The sequence below is a fragment of the Pteropus vampyrus genome, unplaced genomic scaffold (assembly GCF_000151845.1).
Source record: "Pteropus vampyrus isolate Shadow unplaced genomic scaffold, Pvam_2.0 Scaffold203, whole genome shotgun sequence".
Lineage (NCBI taxonomy): Eukaryota > Metazoa > Chordata > Mammalia > Chiroptera > Pteropodidae > Pteropus > Pteropus vampyrus.
The window spans coordinates 2,141,604-2,148,095 of NW_011888984.1; the positions used below are offsets into that span (position 1 = coordinate 2,141,604).

The 6,492-nt window shown below is 35.0% G+C and overlaps 1 long non-coding RNA gene and 1 pseudogene across 4 annotated transcripts in view; one reads left to right on the forward strand and one right to left on the reverse strand.

Moving 5' to 3' along the window:
* LOC105300201 overlaps positions 1-6,492 on the reverse strand; it is an 18,251-nt gene that overhangs the window by 1,582 nt on the left and 10,177 nt on the right. For 2 of the 4 annotated variants that reach the window (XR_002783285.1, XR_896579.2), the window contains exons 2-3: positions 4,620-4,744; positions 3,476-3,571 (exon numbers count right to left, since the gene is read on the reverse strand). This is a non-coding gene — a long non-coding RNA (uncharacterized LOC105300201). Of the gene's footprint in view, positions 1-1,974; positions 2,267-2,311; positions 2,355-3,475; positions 3,572-4,619; positions 4,745-6,492 lie in introns of those variants that run through there. The other 2 variants (XR_896580.2, XR_002783286.1) reach the window with 2 other exon arrangements.
* LOC111746885 lies at positions 2,157-2,275 on the forward strand (annotated as a pseudogene).

Here is a 6,492-nt window from a genome sequence, read left to right on the forward strand (position 1 = left end):
GGCTGGGCATTAATGGAAGTGTATTGTTTTTTTCCCCAGAAAGATTTATTATATAAGGTTCTCTCTTCAGTCTGTTGCAAAGAAGGCATTTTTCCTTTGGTTTTCAGTAGGTGGCACTTAAGCCTCTTGGATCCCTGTTGATATAAAGTCTTAATGATGACTTTGTTTTTCTTATAGATGTTTAATAATGCTTGCTAAGCTCATTCTCAGTCCCTGTCAGTGTTAGCGACAGTTTCAGTAGCATTTGCTCGGATTCCCCTGGGGCTACGTGGTGTTCGGTCTTGTAGGATATGGAGGTAGGGGTCGTCTGGATTGTGGGTTGGGGTTTGCGGCTCAGCCTCGGTTTTGCAACTGTGGCTGGTAAAAGTCAACTGCTGTTTTCTGCTGTGCCTGCTTCTCTGCTTTCTGCCCCGATACCTGGGCACTGCCACCTACAGCTCTCCCAGGCAAGGCTATTCAGGGAACTCGCCATACCTTCTCCCCTCCCCTTCCTCCAACAGGGAGCTCAGGCTGTGAGAGGCAGCTTTTTTGTTTCTCCCAGTCCACTGCCTGTTACCTGGTGTTCTGACCTGTGGCAGTTCTCATGTGCAGACATGCTAGTGTGCAATTTGGGTGATTTTTGTTGAGTTTTAGATGTTCAGCTTATTGTTGTTTCAAGGAGGAGATCTCGGGATGTCTCTCACTCAGCCATGTTTCTCTAAACTCCTGCCCTTCTTTTTCTTGATTCTTAAAAGTTTAGGTCATTGATTTAAAATTTCTTGTTTAATATAGGTGTCATACAGCTATACATTTTCCTCTTAGCACTGCTCTAACTGCATCTCATAAACTCTGATGTTTTGTTATTTTCTTCTAACAAAGTATTTTTTAGTTTCATTTGTCATCATATTTTGACTCCAATTATTTAAGGGTGTATTGTTTAATTTCCACATATTATTAAATTTTCCAAATTTCCTTGCTATTAATTTTTCGCTTCATTCTATTTTGGACAGAACCCAAACTTGTTTTAGGGCCTATTATATGTCCTACCATGAAAAATGTTCCCTATGTAGTTAAGAATGTATATACTATTGTTTTTAGACAGAGTATTCCATTGAACTGTTAGGGCTACTTACCTTATAATTTTGTTAAACTCTTCAAATTCCTTCGTGATTTCGTCTAATTGTCCTACCTATTGTTGAAAGTGAGATTCAAGTATAGTTGAACGTTCTATTTTTTCTTTCATTTTGTTGAGTGTTTGCTTTCATATATTTTAGGGATCTGTTGTTAACTGATATATAGTTATTAGTGTTATATCGTAATGATGGATTGACCCTTTTATTTTCATAAAATATCCCTCTTTGTCTTAATTAACACTTTTTGCCATAAGTCTTTTTTCTAATATTAGTAGAACCACTCCAGCTCTCTTTTGGTTACTTTGCATACTCGTATATTCTTCCACTCTGTATTTTAACTTATTTGTTTCTTACAAATGTGTTTCTCACAATTAGAGCACATTTTTTATTTTTAATCCATTCTGCCAATATTCGTCTTTTAAATGGGAGAGTATGTACTCAGTTCACATTTAATGTAATCACTGAAAGAATTCACACTTAAAAAATTGTTACTTATTTTCTATATGTCTTAGTCCCTCCCCCCCCGATTTCTTAGTTATTGCCATCTTTTGTGTTCAACAGATATAGAGTACCATTTGATTTCCCTTATTGTTTCTTTCACTATGTAATTTTTTAGTTATTTTTAAATGGTTTTCTTGAGAATTACAATTAACATCTCAATCTGTAATAATCTAAATCAGGTTAATACCAACATAACTACAATAGTATAAGAAACTATGCTCTTGAATAGCTCCACCCCTTCCCTATGCCATAATTTGAACGCTTAAAAAAAAAATTTAGAACAAGCATCCAGAACCTTAACAACTTTCTCAAAATTGAGGAAACCTAATCTCACATGTGACAAAAAAGGCCCAAAAGCAAATTCCATACAAGAAATTATATGACTAAAGTTAATGATAGTTATAAAAACAATATAAATACATCTTAAACAAATGCCTTGAAAACAGAGAAAAACTATACCATACTATTCAAAAACACGCTAAAAGGAAGAAAATACTTTGAGATATGAGCGATCACAAACAAGAATTAGAAAAACTCAGAATTGTCTATGGCCATGCCACCCTGAAGAAGCCTGATTCCATCTGATCTTGGAAGCCAAGCAGGGTCGGGCCTGGCTAGTACTTTGATGTGAGACCACCTAGGAAGACCAGGTGCTGTAGGTGTGAAAAATAAATAAAAAGTAAGAGATTGTAAGCTGACAAGGTCCTTGCAATCTGTGAGGTCAACCAAGGGTTGCCTCGCCTAAAAAACAAAAACAAACAAACAAAAAAACACTCAGAATTAGGTAATAGATTCACAAGAAAATTTCAAATAAATGAAAGATAAAGAATACCAACTTAGAAATATGCGAATAACTCCCACAGATAAATGTTAACATAAAGAGAAATTAAGAAGAATTTTTAAAGGATATTAAAATGAGAAACAAATCAATCTATAGTCATTTTATCTAGGCTTCTGTACAAGTATTATAATTAATGCAAAGGTGAAAATCTTTCTTAAAAACCTAAATCAGATTAGGAATCCTGATTATTCTTAGAAAACAATTAGATTTTATAATGAACCACAAATTCTTATTGGAGCTGATCTTCCAGGCATACTAGCTTCATGTCCTATTAGCACCAATCACTAACTCTAATCTACATGCTACCCGTCACTCACTCAAACCTCATTCTCCCTTGAGGGCTCTGCATGTGTAGTTCACGCTCCTTGGAATGGTCTTGCTCATATACTCAAAAATCCTGAGCCCTTGCTTGATGTCTCTGCACAAATGTTACCTCCTCAGAAAAAGGTTCCTGACCACGATACGTTACCTAAATTTGCTCTGTTCCTACTTACTGTCCTTCATAATATATTTCACTATCTGATATTTACCTATTTATTTGTTTTCATATTTACCTCTTCCTTAATATGTATATTCTCCATTACTATAGAAACATATCTGCCATATTCAGTATTACTGGATTGACTGTGCCAAGCACAGTGTGAGACTCAAGAGTATCCAAATACTTGCCAAATATATAAATGAATGTATTCTTAGACAATGAAACCACATTGAAAAAAGATCTAGAAAGAATCTGGGTCCATAATACAAATAAAATGGCTACATTGCAGAAGAAGGAGTATGTGTAACTCTATACTGAGAGGGAAATATGAGAAAAATAATGTGGTAAAGTTAATGAGGTTAAGAGGAAATTCAGTGGGTATCTCATCCTGAGATATTTCTTCTCCACATTATAAGCCTTTTCTTCACTCAGAAGGGAGCTTTCCAATCAATGTTTCAAGGGTGTGTTTACCAAGTGTGTTTACCACCTGAGCCATCAATTACACAGATGACTTCTCCTCCCTGACTTGCTCTTACTTACCTGTATATCACCTTCTTGTTGCTTCCCTTACAACCATCCAGGGTTCTTTCTCTTGTTCCAATAAGGTAATTACATCTGGCTTAGAAATGGAATGGCCTGCTTACAAAGGAAAAAAATGCCACAGGATAAAGAAATAAGTTGTGACTAGTCAATATTAAAATTACAATAATCAAAAGGTCATAATGATATTGAATATTTTAGAGAAGAATGAGAGAAATAAACAACAAGAGATCAATTAGGTAAGGTAAATTTTTTGTTTTGCTGTTTGTTTAAAATTTAAACTCTTATGTCCTCTAAGTCTAGAGAGCAAACATAATGTGGCTGAAGACTCTGGAATCAATTCCTGCCTCTGCCATCTTCCAGCTGAGTCTGACCTTGAGCAATTCACTTAAACCCACTATACCTCAGTAACCTCACTTGTAAAAGAGGAATTAAGTCAATTAATCCTCTCAGTTATTTTTATCGGTTAAATCACATAATGTGCTTAGAATGACTACTACAGAGTAATCATGTTAGCTATTAACATTATCGTTACATTTTTATGTTAACTAGAGAAAACAAGAAAAAATAGCTATAAGATATTCATTCCATTTTGAATGTAATTTTCATGGACAACAACTTTCAACCACAAATCAGATGAACTTTGTTTCAGAAAATAGATTGCTTTTGGTAGAGTTTTAAGTGAATTGCAATATCCAATCCACCACTATATAACTGTAGAGGCTTTTTTGATAATGAGAGCAATTCTGGACCCTCTGTAAAGCTCATATCTCTAAAATTGGATCAGATAATAAAATGGAGTATTATAGCTATGAAGAGCATAAATAAATGAGAAACTTGAATCCTTTCACAATAGTTATACAATATATGCCACAGCTTTCTAATCTAGTTGCCTGGTCATTATATAAGAGAGGGGAAAAAAATAAAGGAACAGAGGGAGATGTGAATGTTACTGAAGGATAGGTAAGATGAAGGTGTTTAATGGTATTGCAATTTCTAACCTAACCTAACAAAGCTCAAAGCACTTTTTTGGGAAGAGAAAAAACAAATTTACCTAGTTTCTTTAAAGGTAGCCCTAGAAATCACAGTGGGAAAAAACCCACATTGTAAGTTAATCTAAATTATTTGAGGCTGATAAACATACCTAGTGAGACCAAGTTACCACAGTTCTCCATCATCACATCCCTGTACAGTCTTCTGCAGAAGGTTGAGACATTTCCATTCCTGCTGAGAGAAGTCTACAGCCACATCTCTGAATGTCACTGATCTCTGAAACAGTAAATACATGAAATACTGGGAAAATTAAAAAAAAAAAAACATTTCAAAAGTGGAAGCAGAGGAGATGAAGAACTTCTATGCAGGAAAAAGAGCAATCTGGGAAGCATGCAAGCTGGCAATCTATTATATGGAAGGAAACTCAAGTAGTATGTATACATATTTTTGAAGAAGGCTGCTGACAGATAAAACATCTTCCATACTCTGGGATATTTCTAAAAATCTTAGCCTTTTGAGAATGGACAAAATAATAATGTTTCCCTACTAAATCAAATAAGTGTATATGGGAGTAATGTCCAAGTAATATCGGCTTCATAAATTCTCAATAAATATAAGTTACTGAAGAATATTTTTCTTTTAAGGGAAGAGAAAATTTTAATCATGGGATGTTTTTCTCCAAATTTTAGAAATCTGAGTTGCATAAAATCAAGACTTTCTTCAAGCATCCAGTACTTCGGATATTACTATAATCATCCTTACTTGTTTCAATAAATCCATGTTTTGGCACATAACATCATATTTTACAAATACATCAGATTTAATCATTATACAGTTAGGGTGTACAATTGGAAGGTCTTCCCAATTCTAAGATTCTATTTTTACCTACTACGTATAATAATATTCATTTTTGTTACCATATACCATTTCTCACTGAACACTTTCCTCATTTTGAGTGTGACAGGTAACTACATTGATTACCAATGATCTCCATCTCCTGGTACTTATGTCCTCGTGTAATCCCCTCCCCCTTGAATGTGGGCTGAATATAGCGAGAGTGAATTGTTTCTGATAAAGAGAACATAATACAAGTGATAGAATGTCACTTCCAACATTGTTATAAAAGACGATGATTTCCACATTGCTTGTCCTCTCTTGCTGTCTCACATGCTCACTCTGATGAAGCCAACTACCATGCTGTGAGCTGCCCTATGGAGAGGCCCATAAAACAACAAACCAACAGCAGTCTCCAGCCAACAGCTACTGACAAAGTGAGGTAATCAGTCCAACTGCCATGAAGAAATGGATCTTGTCAACAATCACTTAAATGAGCCTGCATGCAGATCCACCCAAAGTTGTGCTTTAAGATGACTTAAAACCCTCACCAACACCTTGAAAGCCTTGTTAGAAACCCAGAGCAGGGGAACCAGATTTCTGATCTACTGAATCTGTGAGATAAATGTTTACTGCTTTAAGTTACTATGTTTCGAGGTAACTGACTATGCAATAATAGATAATATATTGAGTTAAAGAATACTGAAGAAGGCTGGTCAATTAAATAGATATCACACAAACTTAACATGTCTTACTTACAACAAAATAGCCTTAGTATTTATGTCTTATGGCTTTCCTGCCAATTCATGACCATTTTTAAAGGCCCTAATCATATACTTGTCCATACAAAGCATGCAATTTCACCTTTCATTAAGATTCACCTTATCTATCTGGAAAGCTCAGGTCTGCAGAAAATTTCAGTGTTACCATGGATAGTTAAATAGAATCATTGTCTCCATTTCACCAAACCAAAGACCTGCATAGCATAAATCCTTACTGCAAAGAACTTAACTCCTTCACTACTTCATCATTGTACTTAATAGAAGAATGGGAACTTAAAATATGTTGACTAATTTGGTTAGTAATTACATAAACAACAGTTAGTTTAGAATAGGCCACATACAGAGAGCACTAGGTAATTTGGCATTACATTTCACTGGAATAAGAGCTGGGAAACAGGTTGTCTGAAC